The following is an 18,212-nucleotide window of genomic DNA, read 5'->3' as shown; positions in this document are numbered from 1 at the left end:
ACTGAAAGTTGGTGTGTTCTCCTGGCAACCAGCCCCTGTCCTTAGGTGAGGTCCACCGTCAACTCATGAACATAACAAAAGAAACCTTGCCGGTTCTCTTCACTTAGAAAATTCCAAGAGTTTTAGGAGCTCTGTGCCTGAAAGGTAGAGGAAGACCAAATATATATATTATAAATAGCAGGATGACAGTTTTTCATTTTTCCTCACTCTTCATATTCTAGAATGAACGTGTGTATGAGTGACTATTATTTGCCAGTATCACATAAGGTCCTGGAGAACTAAACCCTGGCAACTTATTGTTCCTGATCTGGAGAACTCTTAACTTGTGCAAAGTGAAAGATATTATGGGAAGAAGACAACTAAGAAGATAAGGGGGGAAATGAGTGGTCAGTTTAAAATTTGTATTGGATTTTGAAGAAAGAATGGGATTTTGACTGACAAAGAAAGGACAGAAAGAACACATCAGATCTCATGTTTTCGTTCTCTGGTTATTTGTGCTATTCTTTCTGCCCGTCATTCCCTCTCCTTAATCTCTACCTATCAAAATCCCACTGAACTTTAGGATCGGTGGCTGATCATCTTGTTCAATATTTTTCAACCAATTGCAAATGTGTGTGTCAATCTTAATTAACTTTAGCATCTTCTGCTAACACTAGCACTGTGTTTGGCACATGGTAGGTTTTCAAAATATATTTGCTAAAGTAATAACTAACTGCATAAGAAAATGAGCTATTCAGAAAAACAAAAATACAGTTTATACACTGAGTTTCAAATTGCCCAGGCTTTTTCTGCTGTATTCACATATGAAGTCAGGAACTGACATTGGGATCCTAACTGTGAAGTGCTGTGTGAGTACTCTGGTGCCTTCTAGTCAGAAATAATCAGTCTTTTCACATCTGGTGTTGTCCACAACAAATATTATGACCTATTATTCTAGTATCTTCATAGTTAAGAAGGATCTGAAGTTTAATCACAAATGGAAATTCAATTATACTGAATAATAGTTATAATAATATAATATAATATAATATAATATAATATAATATAATAATAATTATCTGGATCTTCAGTTTCTCCTAATCTTCTGTTCTACTTTTTTCAAACTGTAACTAACACTTAACTCATTTGAATTAAGGAAAAGTTGATTTTTACTAATTCATTCACTGAAATATTTTGTGCTTGTAGATGTAAAAATATAATGACATTTACTATTTATTGAGTGCTTGCAATATGCTACTCACTCTACATATATTACTTCACTTAATCTTTATAGCCACCCAGTGAATTATTCATATCCCATTTTATGGATGGAACTAAGGATGGGAGTGATAAAGTAATTGCCTGTTCATAGTCCTAGGAGGTAGAGGCCCTATATTTGGGAACTAGGTCTAATATTAAAAACAGCTCTTATTACACACCTTGCCCTCAACCACATAATAAACAAAATAGACATATAAGGGGACATGAATGTTGAATGCATTGCTTCTCATGTACACAATCATCAACTGAGAAAAGTGTTTCTGCTTTATTCATTTTATATCATTAACATAAAATCATGATTTATTTTAAAAGTTATATTTAGATGGGGCCATTCTCTCAATTCCAGCTTTAGTGTTTGAAATAATCCAACTGGATATGATGAATTGTATTGGTCCTTCAAGCTCTAGCATCTGTAAGTCTTCATTATGAATAGTTAGAAGGGCTGTGCTTAGCTGCAGGTTGAAAAAATGTTTTCTTTTAGAGGTTAAAACCACACTGGCTGGATATTGAAGAGAAGATGGGGACACTTGTCAATTATCCCCCAGTAAAGCTGAAAAATAAAATGAATGCTTTTCCATTCCATATAATATTCTATCAGTTGTGGCTTTCATTGCTAGGACATCGACAAAACAACCAGGGAAAACTTGAGCGTGAAAAAGCCAGTCAGTGTTTTGGGCTGTATTATGGAAATAACGAAGTTGGAATTCTTTTCGTTCTCTTCTTCTCACTAAATTAATTTATGTTTTTCATTTCGTAGCAACACATTCACTGAAGAGCTACTCAAACTTGGCAGTCACCCCTCCCCCCACACTCCTTCGTACAATGGCTTGAAAGATACATTTTTTTTAAACTTCCTTTTTTCCTCTTCCTTTTGTCTTCCTGGGGTGTTATATAAGTGACAGTAAGTGACAGGAGACTTACAAAAATTTAGGAAGATAAACACTCTGCGTCTGTTAGGTACAACAAAAGGATTCATACATCATTTACAAATTTCCCTCCTTACCTTTCTGGTGTGGCGGAGGACAATAACCCTGGATGGGCTCAGTACCTTATGGCTGATTGCTGTCCAGGACATCATTAGCGGTGATCTTGTCTTGTCATTGGTTTACGGATGTCACAGAGGACGGTGGTCTCAAACTGGGATCTCTGCAGCAGGGCCAAGAATCATTGTAGGTTATTATCTACTTGCAAGATGATGAATGCTGTGTTAAGATTCAAAAGGGCTTCTGGAGATAATGTTCAAGGAAGTATACATTTTATCATTTTTCTACAAAATTTTCACGTTAAAAATTCTATGGCTTATCATTATTTTATAAATAAGTTTTGATATTTTAAGATGTGCTTAATGGTCAATTCTCAACCTGGAAACTAGAAATCTGGAAAACATGTCTGTAACACTCTTAGTGAAAAAGTCCAGGACACCAATTGCCCCTGATTTCATATGAAGCCAGACTGGCTCTCTTTTATTTTTTTGCTCCTCAGTGAATTGATTGAACTGGGGCTAAATTCCTTGCTTGATCATTACCTAGGCATAACTTACATTATACAAGGGTTCTGAGTCATGGCAGGCTTCTTGACGAATTGTGCTTTATGGACGAATTGTGCTTTATGGACCGGATGCTTGCTTTGCAGCTTCCCCCACATTTAGCATGACAGTGAGCTGCTGCTGCCAACACTGTCTATCTGAAAGGCATTGATTACGGGGCTGGAGAAGGACCGCTGGGAAATGGCCACATCCAATTGGGGGCTAACCCCTAGAGGTCTGGGTAACCCTACTATGTGCACTGCCTTCTCCCATACCGCAAATGCCGCCCTCTAATCATTATTACTTTTACTTAGGGGAAAGTGAAAAAAAAATTAATAACCTGGGTATTTGGATGGGAGCCAGGCCGCAGAGGCCTTCTCCTGCCTTTGTATTGGCTATGTTAGATGTGGGGATATGTTTTGTGGGCCTGTCCTATGAAGAGGAGACACCTGAGATGCCGAGATTATTCTGCACTTGCTTGACAAAGGAAGCACCTCCAACCCCCACTCATGCATCTCTGAGTAACTAACAATCACCTTTCCATGACAGCTTTTCCTCCTCAAATACATTCTATATTAAAACCCTGCTTTATACAACCTTTGCATGGCTCTGCATATGAAATACTAAAACATCATGAGTTTTAATGAAATAGTCAACCTACTACTTGAAGAATTTATATTTATGGCCAGCAGACTAGCTACCCTCCAACATGAGCTAGGTGATGCATTTCTAGGAACTTCAAATTAATCCTTTTCATTACAGAAGTAGGTACCCATGAAAATGAATAGAAATAGCTGATCTCATTAAAGGCTGAATTGAAACCAATTCTTATGGTGGCAGTAGCTACAACCTGTGATAATTTCCCTAGCTGCTGTCTGAGTTAAGTCCTGTAATTACTTTTAAAAAATTCTAAATAGCATAATTTTAGGTTATATTGTATTTTTTATGTGTGTATTTGTATGTATGTTGGAGAACAGGGTATAGAGATGTATTTAAATAAGCTTGAATTTTAATTGGGTTGGCTTGGTTTTTACATTCATAGGGTTTTATACATGTCTTTCTACAGACACAACTTTTTCCCTCTAATTCTTTTTGATTCTCATTCTCATTTTGTGAGACTGATCCTTAGATTATGACTCCCGTTATAAATGCATACTATGCTAGAGGGCTATTTTTATGCTCACAGACTCAAATCATTCTGGGATTTTAATTTCTCTTCTATAGTTTGAAACAAATTTTTAAATTTAAAAAGATGAAGACATTTGTCCTTGCCCTAGGGCCCTGATGTAAGGTTTAGACAGAAGGTTAAATATCAAAACTTTAATATAAATCAAGTGCATACATTTCTGAATACAGGTCTGGCCCCATCTGCACAGGGCACTGATCCCTGTAGCCAGAGGGCTGGAGAGTCTGTTTACAAAAGAATATACAATTTAGACAGAACAAGTGCCCTTCTATCAGAAGAGAAGAGTCATGTTCATTTGTCATTACAAGCACACCATTTCCTTTCTGGTGAGTTAATGCCCTTCCTTAAAAGGAGATTAGTCCTTTAAAGTAAAGAAATTGGAGCTGGCAGCTAGCATCCAGGAGTAGATACAGATTCGAAATTCTTTAAAAGCCTGAGTTCCGTCTGACCCATTCAGAATCCCTTAAAATCATCACCAGAGAATACTGGTCGTATCCACATTCACCCACCAGGATTATTTCAGAATCACGACCACATGACTTTTCACAGTGAGAATCTGTATGCAAATAGACATCAGTTCTCAATGGACACTCTGGAAACTCTTTGGTTAATGCAGCAAGAAAGTAAGCACAAAGACCGTGAGGGAAAGATATTAATCTTAAGATGTGACAGGAAGGGTCATACCTTGATTTTAGCTAACGTCTGTCCTCTACAAGTAGATGACCCCAGTTTCTTTAATAACTTACCCTCAAAATTAGATGCAATGCGTAATTATCTTGGTAGAGAATTTAAATTCAGCCTTTGATTCCTTTCACAGATGAATCTCATACTATGAACACAAGGATAATAATAGGCCAAGGAGCATTTAAATATTTATGCAGATTCTATTTCAATTTATATTTGGAAACTTCGCAACCCTGGTAGAAAGAATATTTCTCTTCTCACTGCGTACTATAATTTCTAGGACTTTAAAAGTAAATATTTTAGTACAGAAAAGCAGTGGAGAAGCTCAGTGACCCAGTAGCTTTGAATAAAGACAATTCTATTAAACTTTCATTTATAAGTCACAATCAGGGAATTGGCTGAGAATAACAATATGTACCATAAATAAATTGAAAATTGTTCCGGGTATTATAATGCAATAAAAATATACACAACACCAATACCATATTAAAGATATTTTAATATTTCCTTAATGGCTTCAAAACCACTTAGAAAACTTGCATCAATTTAGGATCTTCATTAATGACATTGCAATCTTGGGGAAAAAATTAGTTTTTAAGTTATCTGGCTATTTGAATTTAGGACAAAATACGATAGTTAGGATAATTTGTTTTATATAAACCACAGCGTTAGACTTTTTTTCCAGCAAGTTATTATGAGGTATAGTATTTCAGTAATGATAATACTGCCCTTGTTTTTAAAATAGTTGTGATAGCAAAACAAAGAATAGAAAGTCTAGAGAGGCATATTATTATAGATGGAAAAGCAATGAAAGCAAGGGAAGAAGTCTGAAAGAGTATACTGTAATATGAAAATAAATAAATAAATAAACCACCCTGTTATACTTGGTTCAAACCCTGGCCTTAAAACAAACTAGTTGTGGGGGCGCCTGGGTGGCTCAGTCGTTAAGCGTCTGCCTTCGGCTCAGGTCATGGTCCCAGGGTCCTGGGATCGAGCCCCACATCGGGCTCCCTGCTTGGTGGGAAGCCTGCTTCTCCCTCTCCCACTCCCCCTGCTTGTGTTTCTGCTCTCGCTAATTCTCTCTCTCTCTGTAAAATAAATAAATAAAATTAAAAAAAAAAAAAAAACTAGTGTGTGACTTGGGAAATGTTAATTCTGAACATCATAGTTTCTTCATTCATAAACATAAACATAGTTCATGTTGCATTTCGTCATTGTGGGCATTAAAGAAGATGATATATGTGATGAGCTTGGAATATAATGTTTATTATATGTGTCTGTTCTCACTACCCTCTTAGGGGATAGAAAGGTCAGGCTGCAACAATTACTTTCATCCTAGGCCATTTTAAGTCTCAGAAGAGAGATTTCTCCATTTCCCAGTTCTTGGATTTTTCTTCCAGGCAGGTATGCCAACCAGTAGGCCAGGCAGAACTTTGTGGGTATGCAAGCTCATTTATTATGGGCACTCATATAATGAGTGTCAGTAGGCAAAGCAAATGGTATGCAGTGCTCTGGAGCTCAGTTGAACTTGCAGATGTAATTTAGCCTTCTTATATTTAATTCATTAGAGTTCCTTTCCTCATGACCTTTCAGTTTGTCTGCAACATAAGTGTCTACTAAACCTGATTCAAAATCTAACCCCCAAGGTAGATCTAATTGTCCTCATGTGATCCAACCTGTACTATACACTTAATTTCCAAGCACCATTGTAATAGCATTACCGCACAGATGACTACCACTGCTACATAAGTGGGGTGGATTCTACACTGGGCAGGTTTTACTGAAAACAGTACCAATGTGCTTCATATTCCACATTGTTTACAGTTCTCTTCATTTGTGATTGTAAGAACTCAACAAACCGGGAGTAAACGTAGTTGTGTAGATAATTTAGCCACAATTTAAGCATCCAGTCTTTAGTCTTGTGTTGGTCAAAGAAAAAAAAAAAAAGGCCACAAAAAAGAAATGTCAAAATAAATTAAGTTTATTCCATGTCTCAAACTCCACAAGAAGATAGTAGGTTCATAGTGATATGACTCTCCTATCTACCTTTAGCAAAACCAGTATCAAACCCCAACATCTGAATCTCCTAAAAAAATGCCTTCCCCAATCTTCTAGCCTCTAGTGCAGTTTATTCCAGTTTTCCCATAATATTGCATCACAATAATACAAAGATTTGTTTGGAATTACAGAATGCTCCTCATTGAGAAAAAGGAAGAAACTTGTAGGTAGAGCAAGAAACATCTTTAGAGAGAAGGGGATAGGGAAAGGCTGAAACCATTGGTATTTTTATTTTGCCTTTCAAATCTACAAGCTTCAGCTACCATAGGGCAGAGAACAGAGTAGAAGAACCACAGACGTATGTTGGACAATGAGTATTGTCAATGGAGTAGTGAAGCAACTTAGTAACATGGGAATCAAAGAGAGAAAACTTTTTCTGCTTTATTAATGTTTTGTGACTTAAGCTCTGATAGAAACAAATCTTAGAGATTATAAAAAGGACATCAGACAACATAGATGGACATAGAGGGTATTATACTGAATGAAATAAGTCAGACTGAGAAAGGCAAATAACATGATTTCACTCATAAGTGGAATCCAAAAAAACATAAACAAAAACAGAAGGCCACAAATGAACAAACAAACAAAAAGCAGAATCAGACCTATAAATACAGAGAACAAACAAATGGTTGCCAGAGGGTGGGGTGTGCAAAATGGGTGAAGGGGAGTGGGAGATACAGGCTTCCAATTATGGAATGAATAAGTCACAGGAATAAAAGCCACAGCATAGGGAATATAGCCAATGATATGATAATAGCGATGTTTTGGGACAGGTGGTAGTCATACTTATGGTGACCATAGCATAATGTGTTGACTTGTTGAATCACTATGGTGTATGCTTGAAACTAATGTAACACTGTGTGTCAACTATGCTGAAATAAAAATAAACACATAAGTAATATATAGTTACATACATACATACAAATTAAGAAGATATGAATCTGAGTTTTGTATTCTGGCTGAGTGCAGTTTTCTCAACACATCTGTTGTTTGGAGATACTAATTTTCTCTTTCTTTTTCAACACTGATCAATTAAATCAATGAAATATTATAAATATAATAAGCTTTTATTGCCCACTACCTTAGTAAATAAAAAATAACTGATGTCTGCTGGTAATTTATAAATTATGAATAAGTAGCTCTTCTCCAATAAATAATTTCTGAAATGGCTTAGGATCAAGGCAAATGTTTTATGTAGTCCACTATCTGTGTTACCTGTCTTCATTATTCTCTAGAAATGCTTCAATCCTGATATAGGTAGAGGGGTTGACCAGATAACTTTATGCTACCTTCGTTCTTCCATGCTAAGATTCTATAATCCAAATATAAAAATGAATGAATTTAAAATGAATATTTCAAAAGGGCATAATCCCCAGTTTGAACTAATTATCCCATAAATCCTATTTTGTTATTTTTGTTGGGTTCCTTGGTTTCTTAATTTTCTATTTAGTGTTTAGAATCTCAGGGCTGGTTTTCTCCTTGCATTTATTTAGAGCTTTTATTTTGTATATGCCAACATTTATTTCTGTATTCGGTACTAAACAGGTTCTTTTCAGTGAATACTTCTACTCCCCTTCCACTGCCCCCGCAACTTCCTTCAGATCCATCAATGCTAATGGTCTCTGAATTTATAGCTTTTCAAAAAGGTAAATCTGCCAAACAAGAAAAAACACATTGCTCGATTCATTTAAAGTGATTTCAGAGGCTGTCAAGATAAAGATTTAGATGACATAAACAAACAAAGAAATATTAACGGATCAAGAAGTCATAATTGAAACATAGGAGTGAATATATTGATCTCATTAAAAAATGACTTAATTATTTTATAAATGAATCCTTTCTATATACAGCCATAGCCCAATTGCATTTTACAACTTTCTTTCTTCCTTCCTTCCTTCCTTTCCTTCCTTTCCTTCCTTCCTTCCTTCCTTCCTTCCTTCCTTCTCTCCCTTCTTTCTTTCTCTTTCTTTCTTTCTTTCTTTCTTTCTTTCTTTCTTTCTTTCTTTCTTTCTTTCTTTCTTTCTTTCTTTCTTTCTTTCTTCTTTCTTTTAAATAAGCTCTATTTCCAACTTGGAGCTCAAACTCAAGACCCCGAGATCAGGAGTCCCACACTCCACCAACTGAGCCAGCCAGGCATCCTGCATTTTACAACTTTTTGAAACATTCTGAGTAGTATGGGTGTTTAAAAGTTTTATTTTTACTGATTTATATGTGTTGTAATAGCAGCTATGTATTGTGCACTCGTTCTTTGCTAAGAATTATATTAGCATTAAAAAGGTTATTTTACTGAATTCTTACATTATGGCCTATGTAATAGGTATTATTAATCTTGTTTTACCAATTAAAAAAAAGTACTTCCAAAGGGTAAGGTAAATTTACCAATTCCACATAAGTAATAAACATCAAATCTGGCATTCAAAGTCAAGTCCTTTGGTCTCCAGAGTCCAAGACTATTGCCTTTACACAATGATAACCCAATAACTTGATTTCCAAATTTCAAATAGAAAATATACTAAAAAATATTACTTCTTTTTTTTGAAATTTTTTCTTTGATCTATTATGAGTTCATATAGAATTTTGGAATCTTAATGGACCCTTCTCTAACCTTTCATTTGACTCAGGAATCCTCTCTACAGTATTAGTGATAGATCTGTTGCTTCTTCTAAGTGTTTCTTTTTTTTAAATTTTATTTTATTATGTTATGTTAATCACCATACATTACACATTAGTTTTTGATGTAGTGTTCCTAAATGTTTCTAATAGCAGTAAAGTCTTGTTCTTTTAAGGCATCTGTGTATCTACACCAATCAGAGACCACTGTAATTTTTTTTTTCTCTATCACTGAGTAGATATTTGCCTTTATTAACAGCTACCCATCAATTCTAATTCTGCAGTAACCAGAATATGTAACAAAAGTCTCTATAAAACTGAGACTGAACAGGAAGTAAGCAAAAGAGTAAGTAAAGCTTGGTGTATAGGTATTCTAAACACAAATAACAATAAATTCATGACAATATTCAATCCTAGGATGGTTGGGAAAGTGATTTATTTTCTTGCCTTAAAAATTTATAATCTGGAATCCTATCTGGGGTGCATTATTATTTTAATGCAATAATATTGTAGCAACAGAACCATGTAATACTAAGATAATCCTGTAGAAAATGGGGAGAATTGTTCTGAGTCAGATGTAGCTAAGGTTATCTGGTGAGGAAATCATTTTAAATCAGGTGCAGGAGTGCCAAAATGCCAAACAATAATAATAATAATAATAATTTCAAAACGTTCCATGTGACATTTGATAATATAAAACAATAAAGAAGACATTTCTGGCATAGACAATGTTTGGTGGAAATTCTTTGGAAGGACTAATAAATCAAATATATGACATAATGTTCCACATTATCAGCATTCTTATGTAGAATAGCCAGTAACTTTTTGATAGTATGTATAGTTCATGAAACTGAACAATTATAAAGAAGGCAAACATGGTATTTACTTTTTATACTATTGAAAATCTACTTAAAAGGAATGCTGGTGTGTTTCAAGTAGACCAACTAGCCAGTTGCAGGACTGTACTCGAGTTGGAGGAGACTGAGGGATTAGCAGTTCTTCGGGACCCTGCATGAAAAGTGTCATTGATGTGCAGGGCAGGAAAGAACTAAATGCAGGTATAAGTTGTACATTATTCACCTGAAGCAGTTGTTCACGTTGATTTAGTCAAAGTGTCTGATCTAATATATAATAGTTCTAATCAAGACAGGGGCAGACACCACTGTGGAACATTTAGTTACCTTCCTTTGATCTTCTAATCCTTTCTATGTTCATCTTTCATTTTACTTGTTCAGAACCTGTCTTGTATCTTCCTTTCCTTTCCTATTTGTGCCTACATTTACCTGTACTGCCATCACCAGAATCGATCTCATCGGAATCATCCGTACTTTCATAAAGTCAGTGTGCGGAGTTCCCGTGGAGTGCATGTCTGAATCACAAGCTAGTTTCAGCCCCGCTACTTCCTAAGTGTGTGATCTTGGGAAAGTGACGTACATGTTCAGGCTTCTCTTTACTCTTTTACTAAATAATATTGTATTTCTGTGCACTAACTTAATCATCTTGAGAATCTATTAAGGCAATTTGTACTATTGTTTACATTTTACAAATTAAGTAAAGAACTTGCCCAAGTTTACAAAACAACTGAAAATTTGCAGAAATAAGAATCTCTCCCAGGCAATCTAGCTCTAGAGTCCAGTAATCTTGACCATTGTGCTCCATCACTTCTGTAATATTCCCTAGCTGCTGGAACTTTGAAGCTTTCTTTTTTTTTTAACTTTGAATCTTAATACTATTTGGCTTTATGTTTTAAAGGGAATGAAATTTTATGCACTCATCTCTATATCACAGGAAACTGTGTAATTCAGATTATCAAAGTCTTTAACCTTGTGGGAATAGTCAGAGGAAAATAACAGATAATATCCAATCTGTTTGGTTATATGAGTGTTTTGTTTGCCGAGTGAATTCAAATTTTACTTTTGTTTCATTTCATTTTTCATTCAGCAGTTGGAGCCATTCTTGGACCTTCCTCCACGACTCCTCCTGAACTTGTTTCCCGAATTAGGACTCCATTAGCTGTGAACTGGGTAGGAGAAAACATCTGTCAGAAGACTAGCTCACATTGGAACCATCATGTTATATGTAATGGGATAATGAAATAGGTAGCCTTTTGGACTTCCATCCTAACATAGGATTTCATCATCTATAATAATTCCTATAATTATTATTTGTAATGACAGTAATTCATAGTAGATCAATAATAATTTGAACTAAAATGTATATCTCTATCCCATTGGAGTTATCTGCACTATCATGTTAAATGTAACCACACTCCCGATTAATCTCCTTCCATTTGGCTTCTTCAATGTATCTTTTGATTTCTGAATAGCCTCAAGAGATGCTTTTAGAAAGACTTTCTAACTTTTGATATCCACAGGGAGGTGGCTTGCAACTGCTATATGATATTCATGGGAGATGCTGCTAATTGGTCTCCAACAATAGCCCTCTTTGGAAGAAACCAGTCTTTATTGTTACCATTGGTAGTGCCAGCATTGTGAAGAAGAACATGAGTGAAATTCTTACACATTATTCAAAGAAGTAGCTGAAAATACCCGAGACTCCTCTCTCAACCTCCGAGTAGGTATCCCCATCCCCTCCCTTTGTTTGCCTTTTTGCGTTGAGCATTCTTTCCAGTCATACAGTAGAAACCGACCAGTTGTTTATTTGTGATTATGGCTGGTTTGCACATTTCAGGACTCCCCAGGCTGTGGAAGGGATGGTCACAATCCTAAAACCAACACATTACCCAGCACTTCCCGTGCTCTCACTTAGCATGCCTTCATGAATGCATAGCCTTTTTCATTTTCCCGATTGAGTCCCCAGACCCATTATTAGCATATTACGATTTACAAGAGAGTAGGTTTTTTTTAATAACAGCACTGAGAAAGCAAAACCCATTTGTTCATCTGAAGAGGTTTGAGAGCCCATTATAAGCACAGGGTGGTCAGAATAAAAACTGACACAAGTACACGGTCCATGATTGTTCCTAATCGAAGAAAACACCAAATTAGAGCCAAAAGGCTGGGAAACAAATTGTCTACCACAGTAAATCATTCTCATAAATATAATTATTAAGAACATTTGAACTCTATTTAGGGATATAAACAGTGATGTGGGTTTCACAAGGAACACTAGACAGCTGGTTGGCTTTAAATCTTAGTGGCAACCACACTGGAGGCTGCCAGCGGCTTCTACTGTTCCCTTTTAGCTAAAGGCAGGATTACCGAAGCCGCATTATATCCTCCATCTCATTTTCAGCTCTATCGCACCAATTATGCTGCATTGAGGCTTATAGGGGCTTACATTGAGTCTCAGATAGATGGAAGAAGCCAGTCTATATTCTTTGTGATAAAAATAGTCATTAATTACTGAGACTTGTAAACCGCTTAGCATCCTTCTTAATGTGGCCCATCAGGTGCTTCTCCTCATTCTATAGCTAATCAGCAAAAGAGGAGAAAAATCCTCGGGAAGAAGATGATCTTTTTTGGCTCAAATAGAAAGCCAAGGTTAAAAATAAATCTAAAATACACTGTAAATCTAAGCCAATGTGCACTCACTGGCAAAATACCGTCTTGTTTTCTTCTCAATCAGTGTTGATGAGAGAAAAATTTCTCATAACGTTGTCCCATGGGAAAATTAATTATCAATATAATTTTTTTCCCCTCTCTGATGGAAAACAATGCATTCTGAGGATTTGGATGCATGAAAACACATTTACAAAGAGCTCAAATGGAGTTAGATAATTATCTAATTAAGGAAAAGTGAAATGTCATAGGAATTAATGAGTAATTCAGGAGAGAGGGAACCCAACTAGTGAAGGGTCTGCTGAAAGCCACAATGAATAGGTTCACCTCTGAGTGGACAGCTTAACTATGCTGGCAGAATTTCCAGGTAGCCATTTCAGAATAGACTGCCACATCCAGGATTTTAATTTTTAACAATAACCTTATGTTTAATTGGCAAAAATACCTATTAGGCTCCTTCGTGAAGGCACTCAGAATCATGGGGTAGTAAATGTCAGTGTGATGAACTGTAACAGCCTTCATTTGGTAGACGAAATGCAGATAAATGGCCTTTGTGTGTAAAAGTATCCTACAGGTTGGAAGGATAGAAAGCATGCCGCTAGGGAGTATAAGCACGTATGGAGGGTTTCTTTCTTTAAAGTGCATATTTTATAAGTAAAAACCATGCTTTAAGGAATGCTGTACAACCACATTTCATGCATTTTGATATGACTAATATTTGTGAATGGAAGTACCGTTTTCCAAAGCAATGGGCAAAGAAAATTGGAGTGATGGCATATTGACTAAGTTGATTTTTATAAAAGCCTTGTAGAAGACTTTAAAAATGAACAGTATGTGCAAAGGGAAAAAAAAAAAACAACTATGAAAGAAATTACAAGTGGGTTTCACTACATTACAAGCTTGAGATTGCTTATTAAATACATAACTTGTTTTTCTGCTATACCAGTCATTTTACATAAGTGTGTGATTTGGCTCCCATTTATAATGTGTAACTGCAGCATGCTTCAACAGTGCCACAGGGAATACTTGTTATGGGTTGAATATTTGGTTAAAATCTCTGGAAAAATTCCAAAAGCATCTACATACCCATGGCAGCTTTGGGTAAGCAGCTTTTTTTCAGTTCACTTCTCTCCTTGGCAAGTCGGGAGAAAACAACTGCCCTCCAGACACAGGGCAGATAATATATCCCCATTTCCTTTCTTTCCACTCCACGTTTTTATGAATCGGTGGTGTCTGTATTTGGAAGGAATTTAAATTTCCACTGCTCCTTAAGAAGAAGCTGCTTTAGAATCTGTCTGTAAAATGTTGAGCTATTAGTGTGCACTGTATTTATATATAGTTATTTTAATCATAAATAATTATAGCATTTAAAGCCAACAGTGAAATATTGACTTCTTGGTACAATTTCTATGTAAAATTCCATTGCAAAACAATTCTGAGGGGCAGGGAGGGGTGGAAAAGAAGTATCAAAACAGATAAGCAAGAAGAAATTTGCTCAAAACATAGACAAATGGGTCCTTCATATATTATACCAAGTATAGATTCTGGCACAAATTTTATGATGGACAACTGTAGAAAGTAATGCATATATATATGCAACAGGTATTTTTTTTTCCATTTTAAAGCCTCACTGGAGAAAATGATATATATAGCCTTTAGATGTAATCATTGATTTATTATAAAAGAGGCAAAGACACCCCCAAAGGGAGCCAGAAATGGGACTCAATGCTGAAAGAGTAGAGAAGAAACATTTAAACGTGTTCTAGGACTGTTTATTTTCTAACTGCTTTGCTATGACTTGCACAATTTAAAAGGCTTTGCAGGAACAGTCTGTTAGCAGAGGGAACACAATATTATTTTTCATAAAAAAGAAAGCACACGGAGAATGTAGATGATACAAAACATTCTTTTCTTTTCACATTGTCACTTCTTAGTGGACACAGGGTGTGCCTAGGTAAAATGGACATTCAGAAACCGTCTCTTTCTCTGACATACTCTCTTTTTCTTTGCTGCTTCCCAACCCCCATACCCTAGTTTCTTCTACATCTTTTCCAATTATCTGCGTCTTCTTTACCAGGATCTTGGGGCCTTGGCTTCATCCTTGCAGGGAGCTTTAAAGTTAAGGTCATGTGGAAAATCCTGGGTAGGCTCAGGTGTAGTTGACAGCAACTATGTCCTCATGTCTTTGGTAGGAGTAGGCCTAAGTCTTTCAAAATAATCACAGTGAAACATCAAAAGACCTCCTTATCATCAAGTGTGAGAAAGCGAAGGAATAAGAAGAGCAGAGAACTTCTACCTGTCACCCTCTTCCTCTAGTGGTCTTCCTTGAGTTTTTGGACCAGATGCCATTGTTTATCTTTCCTCAGTGAGTGGATTTGTGTTTTTGGAGTTGGAGTAAGATACCTAAGCCCCACATACCATACTTGGTAGATCTTAGGTCAGTTATGCATGGAACTGAAAAAACAGCAAACTAAAGTAAGTAAAAGAGAAACATTATTGACTCACATAATTGAATAAACCTGGGCACAATGGGCACAATGTGGTCTGAGGCAGAAACATTTTCATCATGGACTAAATATCCTCCATATTGTTTGACGTCTTTCTCCTTGTTTTGGCTTCCTTCTTCAGCTTCAAATGTCACAAGATGGCTGTCAACCCTCCAGAGTAAAACTCTTGCCCTATACGATACCCCAACCCCTGTGGTTAATATCTTGTGCCTTGGGGGAAAAAAACCCAAAAAACTTGAATATCTGATGAAAGAATAGCTTCTTTCTGCTGTTTGCAACTCTGACTCTTCCTTCTGAAACTTTTACCCATCCATCTCCCTCATCTAGCAAGGAGCAAAGATAAATGTGGGGTGGTGAAATCATAACTTTTGTGGCTTATAGCATGGGATAGCCCTAGGCTGCCAGCCTTCTTCTATAAGGGAAATGGTTCTCTATCTTTGGGAGATGGCTGGCAGCCCATCTCCACATGTCTTATCAGCTTGTTGGGGCCTATGAAACAGAGCATCTGCATTGATAGTGCTTAATCTTGATTGACAATGAATTATAAAATTAGAGAATGTAAAAGCCTTCTTCTAGTGCTTTCCCATTGGGTCTAATTCAGCCCTGGTAAGGACCTAGGAAAGAGGGTTATTTTCAATTTGAAAGATACCCTCTATACATACTTCTTGCTGATCAAATCAAAGCTTAACCCAGTTTATGAATAATTTAACTGCCCTCATGCCATGCAGACATTAACCAATAAAGTTCACAGGCTTCCTGTATAGAAGGAAATATTCCAAGTTTCACTTTCCTGAATGCCCACTAGATATCTTCTTCAAGAATGTATTCATGATCTGGAAGCCTGGCTCCTGCTGACACAAAGAACCTGCAGGAAAATTTCCTCTAATGAAATTATGACAGGTTGCTAGATATCAGCAGAAGCTTTGATGGATCAGCTACAATGACTACTGAACCCCAACATGTGTTTAGTTCTTCAAAGTTGTCCAGAGCACATTTTGTTATCTAGGAGTAATGAGAAAAGGCGTACTTCTACATTCTCTTTCATCTAAGGGTTAGGAAATGACTAGTCCAATAGAGCAGGTTTGAACTGACAAGGAGTGGGAGTGATGATGTTATAGCTGCTTTCTGAAAGCATGTTTGAATCCCTGGCTATTTCTTAGTAGGCAGAAGGTTAGGTATTTAGTTTTTGAATTTTTATTTTGTTTTGTGTGGGTTTTTTTTTTTTCCCCAGAATAGAGTATCTACAGGCAATAAACCTTTCTTGGGCCTAAATTGACTACCTCTCCTGCTTAGATTAAACGAAGTTACTCTAGCTCCCTCCTACCAGGGGCACAACAAAATATGACTGGAGAGGAATGAGTCTCTTTCCACTACAGTTTATTTATTAATCCCGCAAGTATTTATTCAGGGCCTACTAGATATACCATCTGTACACAATAGAAATATATTCCCTGACTTTATGTATCATATGGATATTAAGGTCCTTTGGTTTACTGAAACATTTTTGTTTGTTTGTTTTTGGATCTTTCTGAAGTTCAGGTGAGAACTAATACTACCAGAAGAAGAGACTTGCTATGCCCTGGGGGAAGCCAGTGCCACCAAGTGGGAACTGTGGGTCATCTTCAGTCACAAACAACCATCAACACTAGTCAGCATCTGAGCACCATGGAAAACCCTGAAAAATAAGAGCAGACCAAGGCTCATCAAGTACAGGGGTCCTTGGGAGGATCGTGAATATTGGTATTGGGATTGGGATTTGAATTTGAATCTATACTTCTAGCTTGCCTCCAGAAAATGAAAGGTATATCGGTGGGAGTTAATTGGGATAAGGCTGATATTTGATTTGAGGTTTTACTTAAGTATCTTAAGAGTTTATTAATAAGCATTTCAAATAAAGTAATTTGTTAATGGAAAATTTAATTGTTTTGCTGAAGTTGGTGATTTCAGATTATCTGAAATGTTCTCTGTCAAAGAAGAATATCATAGATTGTTGATGAAATATCATTGACTGCCTGCCTGGCTTGTTGGAGTCTGATTAATCAAAAGGAATCTGAAAATAACTTTTTAAAATTATGCAGTATAAGAAGGTGGTCAAAATGTGTTCGTGATTTTGAATAATAAATATGTTTATAACCTTCATCAGTGGTTATCATAAAGAATTCCCTTACTAGCCCAAATGGAAGGTACATCAATAATTGGTATTTGAACACTTACGTCAGACATTGTAGTTCTTGTCCTCAAGGAATTCATATTTTCACAGGGAAGATTGACCTTATTAATTACAAAATGCCTAACATGTGTCAGACACTGTACTTAGTTCTAGGGAAACAATGATGAAAACAATTGATTTTGTCCCTGACCTCATGTTGCTTAGACTCCATTGTTGGGAGAGAGAAAAGGAGTAATAATTAATCAAACACCACTGGGATATGTGGTGTCAAGAAAAGTTCATAGTTCTGAAGAGAGTATAATAGAGGGATTTGATCTAACTGGTGAGGATAGGAAGTGTTTCTGGGGACAAGATATTTAGCTGACATCTGAAGAATGCTTAAGATTTAATTAGAAAAGATGGGAGAGACCAGCAGGCAAAATGTGCAGAGGTAGGTGTAGAGGTGCTGTGATGGAAGGAAACAGATCCTTCCTGGAGTTGAAAGAGTTGGAAGAGCAATGTGAAGTAAAGGGCATATTAAAGATTTTGAATATTGTCCTAAGAGTTCTGAGAGCCTTCCGAAGTGTTTAAAAGCAGAGTGTGTTATGTTTAAATTGTTATTTCATTAAGATTTTTCTTTTTTTTTTTTTTTTTAAAGATTTTATTTATTTATTTGAAAGAGAGAGAGAGAGCACATGAGAGGGGGGAGGGT

The 18,212-nt window shown here is 36.2% G+C and overlaps 1 long non-coding RNA gene across 6 annotated transcripts in view; it reads left to right on the top strand.

The window, feature by feature from the left end:
• The window catches only part of LOC118528430 (uncharacterized), a 68,400-nt gene extending 50,910 nt beyond the window's left edge, over nt 1-17,490 (top strand). For 4 of the 6 annotated variants that reach the window (XR_013443101.1, XR_013443096.1, XR_013443107.1 and 1 more), the window contains 3 exons: nt 11,265-11,347; nt 11,698-11,897; nt 16,886-17,490. This is a non-coding gene — a long non-coding RNA (uncharacterized LOC118528430). The remainder of the gene's footprint in view (nt 1-11,264; nt 11,348-11,697; nt 11,898-16,885) is intronic. The other 2 variants (XR_013443112.1, XR_013443097.1) reach the window with 2 other exon arrangements.
• Nucleotides 17,491-18,212: the final 722 nt, after the last annotated feature.

The sequence above is a fragment of the Halichoerus grypus genome, chromosome 1 (genome assembly GCF_964656455.1).
Source record: "Halichoerus grypus chromosome 1, mHalGry1.hap1.1, whole genome shotgun sequence".
In the NCBI taxonomy this organism is placed as follows: domain Eukaryota; kingdom Metazoa; phylum Chordata; class Mammalia; order Carnivora; family Phocidae; genus Halichoerus; species Halichoerus grypus.
The sequence above is the reverse complement of the archived record's forward strand: the minus strand, read 5'-3'. Positions and strand labels throughout refer to the sequence as shown.